Source organism: Bubalus bubalis, chromosome 1 (assembly GCF_019923935.1).
Source record: "Bubalus bubalis isolate 160015118507 breed Murrah chromosome 1, NDDB_SH_1, whole genome shotgun sequence".
NCBI classification, from domain to species: Eukaryota; Metazoa; Chordata; class Mammalia; order Artiodactyla; family Bovidae; genus Bubalus; species Bubalus bubalis.
The window spans coordinates 88901735-88921176 of record NC_059157.1 but is presented as its reverse complement, the minus strand read 5'-3'; the positions used below and the strand labels follow the sequence as shown (position 1 = coordinate 88921176).

Sequence of the window (19442 nt, the reverse complement as noted above, 5' to 3'; positions counted from 1 at the left end):
GGAGGCTAATATCTGGTAGTGTTTGGTAATGTGCTCAAAGTTACATAGGTAAATAGTCACAGAGCTAAGATGAAACTCCAGGCTCTTGATGTTCAGTTTAGTGTTTATTTGTAATACCAACTAATCTAGGCTTAGCTCAGTGTGTTCCTCTTCTTAGCTTTTGCATCTTCCATGGGATTCCTGTATTCCTTTTAGTGTCCTTACACAAGTGTCTTCAAATTTCTATTGTGAAACACTGAAAGCATAAAAAAACTGGGGAGTATTTTAAGTAAAACACATCTACCCACCTAGCTCTAACATATGTAAACATATTGTGTATCTTCCCCTTCCCCTAACTTCCCAAAGATAACCATTTGAATTTATTGAATTCAATGAATTCAAATAAACCATTGAATTTATTATGCCAATTCATTGCTATAATCTCTATCATCTATGTCAATCATCTCTCCTTATCCATGCACATCCATACATACACATACTCAAACAAATGTAATTCTGCATCTTTATTTTGTTTGATATTATGTTTTTACAATTTATCTTAACCCTATGAAGAATTCCATTGTGGAAATGCACTGATATTTATTTTCCTATTAATAAACGATTAAAAAAAACTTTCATAATATACACAATGTCCCAATGAATGTATTTCTGAATATCTCTTTGAGTTCATTTGCAATAATTTTTTAAGGCCTCTGATGTAAAATTGCTAGTTCAAGGAGCACATGTATATGTAGTTCCTCTAAAGATGTCCTTGAAACCTGTTTATATGTTAGACTTTGTATGGCAAAAGGGTCTTCACAAATGTAATTAAGTATCTTTAGAAGGCAAGGCTTACTTAATTGGCTTACCCAGGAGGGCCCAATCTAATTACAGGAATCCTTGAAATCAGAAGAGGAGGCAGAACTGAGAGTCATAAGCTACCACCTGAAAAAAATTCTACCAGCTGTTGCTGGTTTTGAAGATGGTGAAGAGGGGCATGTGCCGAGTAGTATAAGTCCGGAGCCACTGGATAAAGGCAACAAAAACGGGTTCTCTCCTAGAGCCTCCAGCTAGGAATGCAGTCCAGAAGAGACATCTTGACTTTAGCCCAGTGAAACGCAGGACAAACTTCTGACCTCCAGAACTGTAAGCTAACAAATTTTCATTGTTTTAAGCCATGAAGTCGATAGTTGTTTGTTACACGGCAATACAAAATTAATATGGCATATTAAACTTTATGAATGGTAAATTTCCTTCCAAAATAGCTACACCAATTTCTGTGTTCACTATAAATGTATGAGAATCTATGTGACCTTTTATAAGTCTAGAGTATCACGAGACTTTAAAATTGGTTTGCTGAATTTGAAAGGTGAATGGTTTTAATTTGCATTTGGTTTTAACTTTCATTTTCCTAATCATTTGTGGGGTTGAACCTTTTAATTTCTACGTTGTTGGCCATTTGAACACTCCTTTTCTTGAATACCTCACACATATTGGCCTTTATTCATATTGAAAGTGAAAGTGAAGTAGCTCAGTCATGTACGACTCTTTGCGATCCTGTGGACTGTAGCCTACCAGGCTCCTCTCTCCGTGTGATTCTCCAGGCAGGAATGCTGGAGTGGGTTGCTATTTCCATCTCCAGAGGATCTTCGCGACCCAGGGATTGAACCCAGGTCTCCCGCATTGCAGGCAGACACTTTAACCTCTGAAACACCAGGGAAGCCCAATTCATATTGGGTTGTTATATTTTTCTTATTTATTTGTAAACATTTATATGTTCTGAATATGAGATCTTCATTGGTGAAACCCCATGCAAATATAAAATCCCATTCTGTGGCTTCCTTTAACTTTGTGGTATTTTATTAAATAGAAAGTTTTCATTGTAATGTTGGCAGATATATCATAGTTTTACTTAATGAGTTTTGCCTTTTAGGCATATACATCTTGCCAACCTCAGGATAATAAACATATTCTATATTTTCTTTTAAAAGTTTTAAAGTCTTACTTTTAATATTTAGGGCTTTAAAATATTTGAAATTGTATTTTACTTAGATACCCAGTTGTCCTAAAGCTATGTATGAAAAATTCACTCTTTTCTTACTGATTTTAATATCTCTTCTCTCTCATACATCAATATATTTATGAGTTTCTGGGCTCTCTTTTCTGACCCTTTGTCTGTTTATTTATTTCAGTTCCTGTTCTACACTATTTTAATTATCCCAGCAACAAAATATCTTGATATTCTCCTTTTAAAAGTTAATTTTCTTCTAAATTTCTTACTTAATCTTGGACTTTATTCATTTATTTGAATGAATAAAGGGTAAGCTTTGGCAAGTTCCATTAAACAGGCAAATATATTCTTTCTGGGATTATAGTCACAATTGGATGAAAATATAAAGTGAATTTGAGAACACTGATATCTTTTAGATATTAGTCTTTTATCTGTTATCATAGCCTAATTTTCTATTAGTGCTTTAAAGGATTGTTCATATTTACATTTTTCTCTGTCAAAAGTTTGCTATACAGCTTTTGCTAGATTTATTAAAAGGTGCTTTACTCTCTTTAGTTATTAATAACTACCTAGCTGCCGTTGTTTTACTCATTAATGATCATTCATATGTAAGGACTCTATTGATTCTTATATTGAGTCTTATATATATTCGTGTCTAGCAAACTTGCCAATTGTTTGTAAATTTTCTTTAATTTTATAAACAGTATTGTCTCAACAAAGATAATTTTGCTAGTTTTTGTACTCCTTATACCTTATTTTCTTTACTTACCTTATTGTTTGTGTTGTATTTCCAGTGTTAGAAGCAGTTTCATAGGCATCCTTGAGTTGTTCCTGAGTTTAATTGGAACACATCTGAAATTTCACATTTCAGTGTGCTGTTAACTATAGATAAAAGTTCAAAGATTCTCCTTCTATTCCTAATTAGCTGAAAGTTGTCATCGATGACTCTTGAAATTGATTGCATTTTTTGCATCTATCTATAGGACTTTGTTTCTTTCATTGTTCATGTCTGCTTTGGATGTAAAGATACATTCGCTTCATAAAACTGGCTGAGTAGTTTCCCCTCATTAACTATTCTCTGAAACATTTTTCTGTAGTTTAAATTGTTAGTTCCAAGAAGCTTTGGTGTTTTTTAGGCAAGATAAGATTGTGTAATTCACTAAATTTATTTAATGTTAATCATTTCTTCCTCAGGCAATTTTACTAACTTATATTTGTCTGGAAAGTTGTCAGTTTCATTTAAGTCTACAAGTTATTGGCATAAATTTATTTATAATGTTTATATGATATTATAAAAAGCTCCATAAAAATATAGTAATTTCAATATTTACTATTTTCATTCCATTTTTCTATTATTCTTTTTGATGTTCTCTCTTTTACTAATGGAGTCAGTGTACTTTCTTTCTTTAAAAGAAATAGCTTTTGTTTTGTTGATTTTATTTATTAAGTAAATACATTTCAGTTCAGTTCAGTTGCTCAGTCGTGTCCAACTCTTTGTGACCCCATGAATCGCAGCACGCCAGGCCTCCCTGTCCATCACCAACTCCCAGAGTTCACTCAGACTCACGTCCATTGAGTCAGTGATGCCATCCAGCCATCTCGTCCTCTGTCGTCCCCTTCTCCTCTTGCCCTCAATCCCTCCCAGCATCAGAGTCTTTTCCAATGAGTCAACTCTTCGCATGAGGTGGCCATAGTACTGGAGTTTCAGCTTTAGCATCAGTCCTTCCAAAGAAATCCCAGGGCTGATCTCTTTCAGAATGGACTGGTCAAATCTTGCAGTCCAAGGGACTCTCAAGAGTCTTCTCCAACACCACAGTTCAAAAGCATCAATTCTTCGGCGCTCAGCCTTCTTCACAGTCCAATTCTCACATCCATACATGACCACTGGAAAAACCATAGCCTTGACTAGACGGACCTTTGTTGGCAAAGTAATGTCTCTGCTTTTCAATATGTTATCTAGGTTGGTCATAACTTTCCTTCCAAGGAGTAAGTGTCTTTTAATTTCATGGCTGCAATCACCATCTGCAGTGATTTTGGAGCCCAAAAAATAAAGTCTGACACTGTTTCCACTGTTTCCCCATCTATTTCCCATGAAGTGATGGGACCAGATGCCATATATGTGTATAAATTTCCCTGGAATTACTGCTGTACCAGCTTCTGGCAGGTTTTGATATGTACCACTTTTATTTTTACTTAGTTATAAATATTCTCTAATTTCTATTGTGATCTTTTTTCATACTTTACATCTGAGAACGTATCAACTTTCTGAAAATAAGTTTATTTTATTTTCAAAAAATATTTAATCCTTTGTGGTAAGAAGATACGGTTTTATAAATTATTGAAAATAGTTGACATTACATGTGATCTAGGCATTTGTGCTCAGTTGTGTCCAACTCTGTGACCCCATGAACTGTAGCCTGCCAGGATCCTCCGTCCATGGAATTTCCCAGGCAAGAATACTGGAGTGGGTTGCCATTTTCTACTCCATACATGTGATCTAGTATGTGGTTAATTTTATAATGTTCCAGTAATTTCAAAAGTGTATATTTTTTACTTTTTGGAGGTAGTGTTCAATATACATTCTCTTTTAGAAAAACAATCCTCATCGAAGTCCTCTAGCATTATTATGTTTTGTCTGAATATCAGTTTTTCACTTTATTAGAGGAATCAATTCTTAAAATTCTCTCCATCAGTAAAAAGTTACGTATAGATTTTAATATGCGCTTGGTACTGTATGTGTCCTCTAAATATAATAATTTATTTTATTCTTAAACCAACTGTATAAGGTGAGGGCATCATTTTTACAAAAGAAGAAATCGAGGGACAAAGAAGTTAAGAAGTTCACAAAGCTAGCAGTCGGTAGAGCTGAGATTTAAATGCAGTCTGTCTCCACTGTTCATGTGGGTCTGACACGACTAGTATGGCCAGTTTTTGCTTTATATATATTAAGACTATATTATTAGGCATTCAGAAACTTGTGCATGTTATGATTTGTTACAGTTATTGCTTCTATTGTGTATTTTCTCCATCCATGCTTTTTGCCTTTAATTCTATTGTCTATGATATTATTTCTATAACAGTTTCCTGTTGGTTAGGATTTGACTGTGTTTTTTTGTTTTTTAACTATACTTGCAATTTTTTCTTCTTCTGGTTTGGACACCATACAGTTTCTTTTTTATGTTGTTACCCTAATTCTTTCTGCATATATATTTAAATATCACTTCTCCTAATAAATGTGACTATTTTACCTTCCTTCATAACAGACCCTTAACCTCCTTGAGTATCAATTAAAATCCCATTATATTTTTATTTTTGCAAAGCATTGTTTTATCTTAAAAGTGAAGCAAAAGATAATTAGATATTTTGAAGCAATTATATTTATCAATATATTTAGTAGAATCCATGTTAACATTTGGCTTTACTACATCTTTCCTTTCCTGTAAGTTTACTTTTCTCCTTGATGAAGAATCTTTTTGAGCATTTTTTTTTAAAGGCAAGAATATTTTATTTTATTTATTTTTTAAATATAAATTTATTTAATTGGAGGTTAATTACTTTACAGTATTGTATTGGTTTTGCCATACATCAACATGAATCTGCCACGGGTGTACACGTGTTCCCCATCCTGAACCCCCCCTCCCACCTCCCTCCCCGTACCATCCCTCTGGGTCATCCCAGTGCACCAGCCCCAAGCATCCAGTATCATGCATTGAACCTGGACTGGCGATTCGTTTCATATATGATATTATACATGTTTCAGTGCCATTCTCCCAAATAATCCCACTCTCTCCCTCTCCCACAGAGTCCAAAAGACTGTTCTATACATCTGTGTCTCTTTTGCTTAAGCATTTTTTTTAAATTAAGGATTTGTCTGTGGTAAACTTGAAAGTCTTTGTTTATTTCAATATGTCTTTGTTTTGTTCTCCCTACTGAAAAAAAATAGTCAGGTTGATCACTTAGTTCTGAAGTGAGTTATTATCCCTCTGCATTTTGAAGATATTGCTCCAAATTTTACTGATCTCCTGTTTCTAGTGATAAAAACAAAGTCAGTCTAATATCTTTTCTCCATGGTCACTTTTAAGATTTCCTCTTTGCCCTTGATAATTTGAAACTGCATTAAAATATAGCTATGTATGCACAGGTATATAATTTTTAAAAATCCTGCTTGTTATTCAAATATACCGAGAGAAACATTAGAGGAAGAAAGAGGAATGGATAATAATTTCTGGTAAAAGTCTGCAACCTGATTTCAAACTATAAGAGGAACTCTTTCTTGAGTAACAATTTAAAAATAGTCTTCCTTTTGAAACATGAATTGATCTTGGGTAGCCTTGGTATGCAGTGGATTGAAGCGGGTTTCGGTTCCCAGCCAGAGAATGAGGTTGGAACGCAGCAGTGAGAGCTGAATCCTAGCCACTAGACCAAAGGTCAGTGACAAGGCCCTGGCCTTTTGGGTTTTCAGAAAAGAATTCCCATAAAGATTGAACAGGCTTCCCTGATAGCTCAGTCGGTAAAGAATCTGCCTGCAATGCAAGAGACCAGAGTTCTATCCCTGGGTCAGGAAGATCCCCTGGAGAAGGATATGGTAACCCACTCCAGTATTCTTGCCTGGGAAATCCCATGGATGGAGGAGCCTGGCAGGCTACAGCCCATGGGGTCACAAGAGTTGGACACGACTTAGCGACTAAACCACCATAAACATTGAAAGTAGTGAAACAAGTAAAATATTTGTTCAGTTCAGTTCAGTTGCTCAGTCGTGTCCAATTCTTTGCGACCCCATGAATCGCAGCACGCCAGGCCTCCCTGTCCATCACCAACTCCCGGAGTTCACTCAGACTCACGTCCATCAAGTCAGTGATGCCATCCAGCCATCTCATCCTCTGTCGTCCCCTTCTCCTCCTGCCCTCAATCCCTCCCAGCATCAGAGTCTTTTCCAATGAGTCAAGTCTTCGCATGAGGTGGCCAAAGTACTGGAGTTTCAGCTTTAGCATCATTCCTTCCAAAGAAATCCCAGGGCTTAGGAGGGAAAAAAGTACAGCACATGTGGATAGACACACAACTTTTGAATCATTTACAGTCAAGATGGATTCCAGTAAAAAGCACTATGGGTAGACTTGACACCACCCCTCTTTTGACCTCCAAGGAGCTTTCTAGTCAGGAAGGTCTCCCTGACTTGAGAATGAGAAATATGTGGTCTCTTATCTTCTATCTGGGCAGAGCCCGGCCTCTTCTCTCCATTGTCCTGGAATTTCTGTCCACAGGGAATGAACTCAAATTGCTTACCCTGGAGGGGCCCATCTGCCTTCTGCCTCAGAAGCACTACCATGTGAAAGAGAATTTCTGTATTTTCTCTCCTGTTTTTTTAATTTCTGTTAGGAGGAAAACAGAAGTATTATTGAAACACTGAGTCTTTCCCTGTGGGGATCCTTTTAAAAAGCCAAATCTGGAAAATTTCAAAATTTCCCCAATAGCTGAGTGAAGGCCAAATTAAACATAAATTAGTTTTATTCTCTTTCTTGATTGCTCCATTTGTATTTTTTGAGGTCACAGTGGCTTTCCTTATACATAAACAAATTCTACCTTGCAAAACCCCGATTTAAATCTCTAAGTGCTTTAAGGAGCTTCACATTGTGGTTTAATAAAATACCCAGGTGGCCCAGAGAGACCATAAAAGGATTTAAGTTTAGGAGTCAAAATATTTCCTTTTGGGAGCCCCTACATGGTACCTGGAGAAAACAAAAACAAACAAACAAGCAACAACAAAAAAAACCCTCTGGTTTGGCTCAGCCCCTCCAGAGAGTCTTAGGTCTTTTAGAAATCTACATGTATTAATCCTCATATATTACCTTAGAATGCAGCTTCAGGCATGACTGTAATGATATGGCAATATTATTGTGGGGCTTTATGCTACTGGGTCTGTAGTTGAAAACAGACATCTGCTCTAATTTTTCCTTTATTTTATTTCTGGAATAACGAATTTCAAGGAAATTTTCTTATTTAATATATATTCACTGAATGCCTACTCTGGCCAGCACCTCTGCTAGATGGGATGCTAGGCACTGGGGAGATTCACAAGGTCCCTGCCTTCATGAAGCTTCAGTGAGCTTATTATTTGATCATCATGTGATTTAGAGACTCAAAAATATAAGCTTGAATGGGATTCCCAGGAGCCACCTAGGCCATTCCCTTACCTCAAGAAAGGATTTAATGAAATATTTTCTGACAGACTTGGTATTTGTCATGCCAAAGGATATTCAGAGAGGGGATTACTGCAACCTTCAAATAAGAGTCAATGTTTTTCTACATTAAAAAAAATGCATATGTAGAAAGTTTCTCATGCAAGCCATGGTTGAGAGGCAGCTTGTCGTAGTATCATTGCTAAACAAAATACAGGATGCCCAGTTCAATTTGAATTTTAATGTAAGTATGACCCAGATATTGCATGGGACATACTTATCCTAAAAATATATTTGTTGTTTACTAAAATTCAAATTTATCTGGGCATCCTTTAATTTTATTTGCTCAGTCTGCTAACTATATGGTAGAGAAAGAAGATCAAGCAAAAATTATTTAATTATGTAACAAAATAATTCAGGTAAGATAAAATACTAGTGACATGGATTATGGCACCATCTGCAATGTACTTCCTTTGGAATGCCCTCCTGGCCAGTTCTCTTTGCATAGAAATGGCATTGCGATAGGCTATGCATTATTGGTCCTCACAGTTTCATTAAAATGATGTAGATGATTCAGACTGTTTACTTGTAAAAGAGCCATGTGTTTTAATGGGGGCCCCTCTGGGGACTCCTGTATCTCCACTAAACTCCCCCTATGAGATGACAGCACAATGGAGTCCCTGCATTGTACAGCTGGACTTGAATTTTTATCATGCTGTTTCATGAGCTTACTTAGAAGCATGCAGAAACTTTCTGAATATCGCTGTGGTTTACATTCTGTGTTTTGGGTTCTACCCAAAAGTAAGGTGGTGGATGGGCAGAGAACAGAAATAACTGCACTCTAAACTCTGTGGCCACAGGGACAGCAGGGAACTGTTTTGCTCACCACCATCAACTAAGTGCCCACTATTGCCGGATATATTAAGAAAAGGAGTTCTATCTCCCCAATATCTTACTTAGGGTCTTTAATTGAACTAGAAAAGTACATGTTCTTTGACTTTCACAAAGGGCCCCCATTTGTTTTTATAGATAAGTCTGGCAAAAAATGTATATGTTTTCACTATCTTGAATCTTTCATTATTCAAGCAAGAAAGTCAATAATTTTTTTTACTAATTTCCCCCAAGAAATGAATATCAAAAGTTTAACTTCTATTGTTTATCTAGCTAAAAATATAAAATTTCTTTGAAGTATAATTTATATGTCTGATTATAATACTATACAAAAATCCACAGTGGGCTTTGAATATTGTTAAAAGACAAACTATTTCTGCTTTATTGACTATGCCAAAGCCTTTGACTGTGTGGATCACAGTAAACCGTGGAAAATTCTGAAAGAGATGGGAATACCAGACCACCTGATGTGCTTCTTGAGAAATTTGTATGCAGGTCAGGAAGCAACAGTTAGAACTGGACATGGAACAACAGACTGGTTCCAAATAGGAAAAAGAGTATGTCAAGGCTGTATATTGTCACCCTGCCTATTTAACTTCTATGCAGAGTACATCATGAGAAATGCTGGGCTGGAAGAAGCACAAGCTGGAATCAAGATTGTTGGGAGAAATATCAATAACCTCAGATATGCAGATGACACCACCCTTATGGCAGAAAGCGAAGAGGAACTAAAAAGCCTCTTGATTAAGGTGAAAGAGGAGAGTGAAAAAGTTGGCTTAAAACTCAAACATTAAAACTAAGATCGTGGCATCTGGTCCCATCACTTCATGGGAAATAGATGGGGAAACAGTGAAAACACTGTCAGACTTTATTTTTTGGGCTCCAAAATCACTGCAGATGGTGATTGCAGCCATGAAATTAAAAGACGCTTACTCCTTGGAAGGAAAGTTATGACCAACCTAGATAGCATATTCAAAAGCAGAGACATTATTTTGCCAACAAAGGTCTATCTAGTCAAGGCTATGGTTTTTCCAGTGGTCATGTATGGATGTGAGAGTTGGACTGTGAAGAAAGCTGAGTGCTGAAGAATTGATGCTTTTGAACTGTGGAGTTGGAGAAGACTCTTGAGAGTCCCTTGGACTGCAAGGAGGTCCAACCAGTCCATTCTGAAGGAGATCTACCTTGGGATGTCTTTGAAAGGACTGATGCTAAAGCTGAAACTCCAGTACTTTGGCCACTTCATGTGAAGAGTTGACTCATTGGGAAAGACTGATGCTGGAAGGGATTGGGGGCAGGAGAAGAAGGGGACAACAGAGGATGAGATGGCTGGATGGCATCACTGAGTCCATGGTCATGAGTCTGAGTGAATTCCAGGAGTTGGTGAGGGACAGGGAGGCCTGGCGTGCTGCAGTTCATGGGGTTGCAAAGAGTCGGACACGACTGAGTGACTAAACTGAACTGAAAAGACAAACTGAAGTATATTAAAAATTTCAAGGGTTCATTTGAGCAGAAGTCAGTTCCAATCAGGAAACACCAAATCAGAAGTGGTAGGAGCTGGAGAAAGACTTACTATATACACAAGTACAGAAGATGACTGATTGGTTATAGCTTAAAGCCTAGTTGGCTGTTTGTGATTGGCTGTCCTTAAGTTTTGATTTTTGTAACCATTAAGCATTTAAATGCTTAGGTATGGTTTGCTTACATAGGCCACCATGGCATTAGAATCACCTCTGTCTGGCTTCCTTGTTTAATTAATAATATCTTGCTTCTCCATTTAAAAAATCCTAAATATTCACTACCAGATCTAGTATATAAAATCGGTAACTGTGCATTCAGTCCTAAATGGAATCAGTGAATATCCTAGGTAGAGTGTTCTTCTAGGTCATTCAAACAACATTGTGACTTTTATGTTGAAGGAATAGGCACCCAGAGAGATTAAGTAGCTAGTCCCAGGTCACATGCTGCTGCTAAGTCGCTACAGTCGTGTCCGACTCTGTGCGACCCCATAGACGGCAGCCCACCAGCCTCTCCCGTCCCTGGGATTCTCCAGGCAAGAACACTGGAGTGGGTTGCCATTTCCTTCTCCAGGTCACATAGGTAGAATTAAAACTCCATCCTGTTTATCTTCATTCTGAGTCCTCTGTTCTTTTCACCACATCACCATGTCTTTCTTTAGAATTCAAAATTTTTTTGGCTTAAATATAAAAATATTTCAATATGTTCAGAAATGACAAAAAGCAAAGGTGAAAATTCTGATATTCCCTGTTTTTTATATTAGCATTTGCAGGGCTTCTTCAGTGGTAAAGAATTGGCCTGCAGTGCAGGAGATGCAGGAGTTCAATCCCTAAGTTGAGAAGATTCCCTGGAGGAGGAAATGACAACCCACTCTAGTACTCTTACCGGGACAATCCCGCATTCTTTCTTTCTTTTTTCATTTAAGCAACCTACATAGTAGATTTCAAGGAAGCATTTACTTTCTTACAAAGTGGATATAGTTCCTTATTTCTTTGAATTGTCTTGGATGTTGCCTAAATGTCTGTCATGAGGTGAAAACCGTGTATTAATAGGTTCTCAATTTGCCATGCTGGTAGTGTGACCAACCGCGCTTCCTCTGGAAAGTCTGAGAATAAAATGTCTAGACTGATTTTCAATCCGGAAGCCCAGTCTTCAAGAAACTTGGGGCAGTCACAGCAGCCTGAGGAGATGGAGGAAAACCAGCTGGGACGTGCAGAGTCACACTGTGTCCATCAGATTATAGCTGTGTCCTCCAGCTTCTTCTCTCTCCTGCCAGAATAAGAATCAATTCATTTTTCCCATGCTACCTTCTCACCAAAACCTGTTTCTTTTTTCAATTTCTTTCTGGTCCTGTCTTCATTCTATTTTCAACCAGATATCTTCCCTTTCCCTCTGTTGTTAAAATTTGAGTTAGATTTTATAATTATTCTTTATAACTTTATTTTCTTTTTAACTCTGAATGAGCAAATCAGACCAGAAACTTATCTTTGATTGATTGATTTATCCATGCCATAGACAAATACTAAGCACTCATTGAACATTATATTTAAAACAAGTGGGAGATGAAAGTTGAACCCTATTGCACAACTTCAGCCAGCATCACAAAATGGTCCTGCTAGAAGTCAGAGGTAAGAACTTAGGCAACTGTTCTGCTGAAGCTGGCTTTGATCTTCCTGGTCTCCAAACTCTAAATCAAAGAGCCTTGATATTAAACAGTAAATTATTAAATAACCTTGGTGCCCATGTGGCCATAGTGGTGCCTTTATATTTTATAAGGGCTGTCCTGTCTAGGGGACCACCTGGCAAGGAAGCAGATACTATCTTTGACATTAGAGCTGTGCTCATTATGCCCAGGGTGACAGTTTGTGGTCTGTGTCTAGAAAGCAGTAGCCCAGGGTTAACCTAACAATAAAGCAAGCAGCCCATATCAGGAATGATGAATAGCAAACCACAGAGGAAGGCTGATATACCTAGGGGAGGTAGGACCCAACTACGAGGCTGAGGGGATCCTCTGGTGGAAATTGGGAAACCAAGAAAAGTCTCCTGGGAAACATGGAGACATATAAAGACAAGGACATCTGGGGCTACTAAAGAGTTTGAGGGAAATTCCTAAATCTCTTGATTTCTTCCATTTATTTGACCAACTTTCTAAGAGTCCCAGCCACTGTGATCTCTGAACTATAACAATAGATTCCTAGTTGATCTCTCTTCTCCACCTGCAGTCTTTTCTCCATCTCGTAGCCAAAGTGATTCTTAAAAAAAAAAAAAAAGGAAACAACACACAATTTCAATCATGTAACACATACTACTCACCCTGTTTCTACATATTCTCATGCTGCTGCTGCTAAGTCACTTCAGTTGTGTCCGACTCTGTGAGACCCTATAGACGGCAGCCCACCAGGCTCCCCTGTCCCTGAGATTCTCCAGGCAAGAACACTGGAGTGGGATGCCATTTCCTTCTCCAATGCATGAAAGTGAAAAGTGAAAGTGAAGTCGCTCAGTCGTGTCCAACTCTTCAAGACCCCATGGACTGCAGCCTACCAGGCTCCTCCATCCACTGGAGTGGGTTGCCATTGCCTTCTCCAATTCTCATGCTAAAGAAAAACAAAATTGCTAAGAAGTCCTTCATGGTGGAATTTTACAACATTTGAGAAGGCCTTACAAATAGCAGAGAAAAGAAGAAAGGCAAAAGGCAAAGGAGAAAAGGAAAGATTCCCATTTGAATGCAGAGTTCTTAAGAATAGCAAGGAGAGATAAGAAAGCCTTCCTCAGTGATCAGTGCAAAGAAATAGAGGGAAGCAATAGAATGGGAAAGATTAGAGATCTCTTCAAAAAAAAAATAGAGATACCAAGGTAATATTTCATGCAAAGATGGGCACAATGAAGCACAAAAATGGTATGGACCTAACAGAAGCAGATGATATTAACAGGTGGCAAGAATACACAGAAGAACTATACAAACAAAAAAAAAACACACAAAACTTCATGACCCAGATAACCTCGAAGGTGTGATCACTCACGTAGAGCCAGACATCCTGGAATGCAAAGTCAAGTGGACCTTAGGAAGTATCACTATGAAAAGCTAGTGGAGGTGATGGAATCCCAGTTGAGCTATTTCAAATCCTGAAAGATAATGCTGTGAAAGTGCTACACTCAATATACCAGCACATTTGGAAAATGCAGCAGTGGCCACGGGACTGGAAAAGATCAGTTTTCATTCCAATCACAAAGAAAAGCAATGCCAAAGAATGCTCTAACTATGACACAGTTGCACTCATCTCACATGCTAGCAAAGTAATGCTCAAAATTCTCCAAGCCAGGCTTCAACAGTATGTGAACTGTGAGCCTCCAGATGTTCAAACTGAATTTAGATAAAGGCAGAGGAACCAGAGATCAAATTGCCAACATCTGTTGGATCATTGAAAGAGCAAGAGAGTTCCAGAAAAACATCTACTTCTGCTTTATTGACTTCATCAAAGCTTTTGACTGTGTGGATCACAACAAACTGCGGAAAATTCTTCAAGAGATGGGAATACCAATCTGTCTAATCTGCCTCCTGAGAAATCTGTATGCAGGTCAGGAAGCAACAGTTAGAACTGGACATGGAACAACAGACTGGTTCCAAATCAGGCAAGGAGTATGTCAAGGCTGTATATTGTCACCCTGCTTATTTAACTTATATGTAGAGTACATCGTGAGAAATGGTGGACTGGATGAAGCACAAACTGGAATCAAGGTTGCCAGGAGAAATATCAATAACCTCAGATATGCAGATGACAGCATCCTTATGGCAGAAAGCTAAGAAGAACTAAGAGTCTTTTGATGAAAGTGAAAGATGAGAGTGAAAAATTTGACTTAAAACTCAACATTCAGAAAACTAAGACCATGGCATCTGGTCCCATCACTTCATGGCAAATAGATGGGGAAGCAATGGAAACAGTGGCAGGCTTTATTATTTTGGGCTCCAAAATGACTGCAGATGGTGACTGCATCATGAAATTAAAAGGTACTTGCTCCTTGGAAGAAAAGCTATGACCAACCTAGACAGCATATTAAAAAGCAGAGACATTACTTTACCAACAAAGGTCTGTCTAGTCAAAGCTATGGTTTTTCCAGTAGTCATGTATGGATGTGAAAGTTGGAGTATAAAGAAAGCTAAGTGCCAAAGAATTATGCCTTTGAGCTGTGGTGTTGAGAATACTTTTGAGAGTCCCTTGGACTGCAAGGAGATCCAAACAGTCAATCCTAAAGGAAATCAGTCCTAAATATTTATTGGAAGGATTGATGATGAAGCTGAAACTCCAGTACTTTGGCCACCTGATGCGAAGAACTAACACCTTTGAAAAGACCCTGATGTTGGGAAAGATTGAAGGCAGGAGGAAAAGGGGATGCCAGAGGATGAGATCATTGGGTAACATCACCAACTCGATAGACATGAGTTTGAGTAAACTCCGGGAGTTGGTGATGGACAGGGAGGCCTGGCGTGCTGCAGTCCGTGGGGCTGCAAAGAGTCGGACACGACTTAGCGACTGAACTGAACTTTCAGCCTTACTTCCCAATAACTCTCCCATGTTTTCAACAGTCTCACCACCAAACTGGTTTCCTTTTATCCCTACTACTTACTTACTTTGTCTCTTCCAGACAGAATATTTACATAAACGATTTCTTTGGCTGGCATGATTCTTCCTCCCATCTTGACTAGTTAACTACTCAATTACTAGTTTCAGTTCAAGTTATCTTCCTTGGGGAAGCTTTTCACAACACCCCTGGCTAGGTCAAATCCCTGAGTCAGGGTTTTCATGTGCTTCTCCTTGATAATATTTACCATGACTGTAATTTTAATTCTCTTTATGTGATCATTTGATACATATCTGTCGTCCCTAATACTGCAATGTCTATGTGATCAAGAACGGTCTTGGGTAGAACTCTTATATTCCAAAGGCCCAGCACAGAGCCTGGGCATGGTGGTCTCTATGTATCTGTTGAGTAAGTATGATTCTAAGAAGTAGATAGCCTGCTTTGGTTTCTTTTAATGAACTTTAATTGTGCTCTTAGTACTTAGCACACAGAAGCACTTAGATCTCCAGATTTGGGGGATTGAGCTAAATAAGGTGAAGAGTTTATCAATTCTGTGAAGTGAAGTGTTCTTCTACTGAATGACTATGACCTCAAACTAAAGATAGGAGTGACCAGTGTTCCCATCACCATAATTTCCCCCACAGATTCCAGTTGAAAAAGATTTGTGTTCCACCAAACTCACCACATGTATTAAGTAATAATTCATTTGTTTCCTTAAAAGACCCCGGAATAGCCAACTAGAGCTGTTAGTGAAATATCAGAGTGTTACTATACTATGCTGAGATTCTTGCAAGCCACAACAATGGTGTGAAAATATACAACTCATGTGTCATTGTTGTTGTTCAGTTGCTTAGTTGTGTCCAACTCTTCGCAACTCCAGGGACTGCAGCACACCAGGCTTCCCTGTCCTTCACTATCTCCCAGAGTTTGTTCAAACTCATGTCCAGTGAGTCAGTGATGCCATCCAACCATCTCATCCTCTGCCGCCCCCTTCTCCTCCTGCCCTCAGTCTTGCCCAGCATCAAGGTCTTTTCCAACGAGTCAGCTCTTCGAATCAGGTGGCCAAAGTATTGGCGATTCAGCTTCAGTCCTTCCGATGAATATTCAGGGTTGATTTCCTTTAGGATTTACTGGTTTGATCCCTTGCTGTCCAAAGAAATTCTCAGGAGTCTTCTCCAGCACCACAGTTTGAAAGCAATTCATGTAAGACTTCAAATTTTATTATAAATAACTCTGAGCTTTTATTTTTTCAACTAAAGGACTTCTAGAAATCTAGGGCCTTCAGGTTGGAAACCACTGCATTAGATCCAAAAAGAACAAGACTATAGGGAGAACTTCCTCTCTGTTCTGCTATTACTTGTATGGGTATGACCTGGGATATTTGTTGATAAAGGGTACAGTCAGCCAAGACGTCAGTGTGAGGCTGAAGACTGCCATGATGTTCTAGGCAGAAGCACCCAGCTGAGGATGAAGCAGACAGTGGTCCATGCTTCACTAAGATGACATTTTTCTAAACCTCAACATGGCCAAGCTTACTCTTTCCTTAGTTATAAACTGGTATTGCAATCTGAAGGTTACATTTAGTAATAATTCCAGACATGCATGGCTGGTTTCTTAAAGCCGAATGAGTATTTAGATAATAGAAGGAACAAAAGGTCAGATGCAGGCCTGCCAAAGCTTGACGGGGATACATGTTTTCAGGAAAAGAAACAGTTATTTCCTTTCTCCTGCTTTGAGACAGTATCTTCAAAATCTTCACTTACTATAAAATAATAGCATATCATCTGCATGGAACATAAGGAAATAATTAAAACCTGACCCCAACGTATTTTACAGCAGTTGGAATTGACACAAATGAAATTTTATATATTAAGTGCTGTGAGCTTCTAGGAGGAAGGTTCAACTACAAAAGCTAAAGAATGCTCACTCTGGGTGTTTCTATAAGTGAAAATTACATTTAAAATCCATATAGTCTCTTTTTGTGAAATGTGAAGAAAATTCTAGTTGGTAATGGAGCAGATTCAAAGTGATCAGGGAAGTGTTGCTATAGGTATTCTCTAAAGTGCTGGTGTGACAGGTAGGCATAAAAATGTTACGCTGACTACAGTGAAAACTGAGACTGTGGCTAAGAGGTTCATTTAAGGTGAGTCAACAGTAGAATTCCTCTGCTCAGATACTTTTGAATTAAGTGAAAAATCGCGCTATTATACTTGTCTCCAAAACGACCTTTAATACTACTCTGCACCATTCAAGCTACACCCGCCACTAAATTGCTCTTTAAAACCACTAAACTGTAGTCCTGTCTAAAGGTTAATGATGCAAATTCATAACATAACCTTCATAAATAGTTTCAGAAAAAGATGGATAAGTCTTCATGAGCAAGCAGAAAAAATGGTTTTAATAGTATTGTAAGTGCATGGGGCACAAATAACAAAAGATACCCCTTCATTTTATAGTAAGACCAGTTGAGGAAGAGCCATGTTAGGAGTCAGAACTGACTTTTCATTTAATCTGATATTTAGACATCAGAGATGGTGCCAGCACTTTTTATAATGAGGTTTGTCTGCTGATAGTTTGAGATCAAGTGTGTTGAAATAGCCCTTCCTTATTCTTTGGGAAATAAAAATGGATACAGTGAGAGTGGGTGGGAACTGCTCCCCCACCCCACTTCAAATCACACCAAGTCTGGACTTCCAGCACAGGATCCAATGCAGGGTCTACTTCTGGCCAATGCATTGATGAGCCAGTAGTGAAATGAGAAGCCCAAAGGAGGCTGTAGCTTCCAGGATCTGTGTCTCTCCAGCCTGTGTTTCCAATGGTTAAGGGGCACTTGGGCGCCATTGCTCTGGAATGCAAAATGAAGATTACCAGTCTAGTTGCAGCTGTTTGGAAATATTTTTGATTGGACTTTCTGAATATCAATGACAAAAAATAATCAGACAGAAGGCCCTCGTTAAAGCATGTGCCACTTTGCAAACATTGTGAGGCTTTAATGGCCAAAATATAAAGTCTGTTTCTTCTTCTTCTGTTCTTGTTCTGTTCCTACCAATCCCCAGAAAAATGTTCATGGGCAAGAGGCTATGTGAACCCCTGTTCTTCCTAATTGGCATAGAACCCCATTATACTGTAGGAGTGAGGGCAGAATGGGGAACTAAGGAATGGCAAGGTGACCTCCCTGACAATTTCATGAGAAGTCAAAATGTATGCAAATACAAATGACCAGAGAAAAAAGGAAAGGAAAACCAGGTTCTATGTTTATGATCAGCTGGAATATATTTCACAGGGCTTAGGCAGGGGTTCTGCCCACGTACAACCCTTCAGGGTGTGGACAGAAGCAAGGGTTAGTTTAGGAAGGAAACAGAAGCTTACCTGTTCCCCAGCGATTTACATGAATGAGTAACCCAAAACAAACTAGCCAAAAAAAAGCCAAAAGCCACATTCACATTTGTCTGGGAATTCATGTTGGAGAATGGCCTTTTGGAACTATAACAATGAAATGCTAACATTTTGATCATTTTAATCATCATTCATAAATCTTGCACAGTTTTGCCAAAGTAAATATATTTGTTTCGGGTTAAAATGTACCAATTTTGAACTTTGAAATACTGTTCTCCTTTTTTGCCCAAAAAGACAGATAATCAACACACAGGAATTTGAACACAACATAGAGAACCCTGGGCTTTGGGAACAAAACTATTTGATATTTAAATGATGGATTTTATTTTACCTCCGAGATTTAACAAACGTTAGCATATTGCCAAATTTGTTTCTTTAATAATAGAAAGAAAATGTGCAGCTGAGGATGATGCTCCCCTCCTGTATCACTCCCCTCCCTCTCTTCCTACAGAAAACCTCGAGGTCACAGAATCTGGCACACTGCTAAGGGGCCCAAACTGAACCACAGAACTCCAGTTGTGCTATGGGACAGCCCAATAACCATCATATAGAGTATCTGCCTTTGTTTTTGACTGTTCACTATAGGCGTTTATATCTTTATGCAATATCTAGTATGATTTAGAACATTAAAAAGATTCACAAAGACATAAAACTATGCATCTCCTTCTATATCTTACATTTTTAAAAATTGGTGATTGCCTGCCTATTAACTATTCCTTCCCTATTCCTTGACAAACAAAGCCCCAGTTTTGTTGAGGCTTCCATTCCTTAGGAAAAGAGAACCTTTCACCATGTCAAGAATAGATACCAATTAGTATAAGCCATCATGGTAATCTTATCCTTCCCAGTGAATGGACTATGCAGGGCAATGTGACATAATTCTAGTAAATGAAGTA

The 19442-nt window shown here is 38.3% G+C and overlaps 1 long non-coding RNA gene across 3 annotated transcripts in view; it reads left to right on the top strand.

Annotated features, from left to right (window-relative positions):
• Positions 1–490: 490 nt before the first annotated feature.
• LOC123333169 overlaps positions 491–19442 on the top strand; it is a 34246-nt gene continuing 15294 nt past the window's right edge. The window contains exon 1 of one of the 3 annotated variants that reach the window (XR_006550327.2): positions 491–1125. This is a non-coding gene — a long non-coding RNA (uncharacterized LOC123333169). The remainder of the gene's footprint in view (positions 1126–19442) is intronic. The other 2 variants (XR_006550328.2, XR_006550329.2) reach the window with 2 other exon arrangements.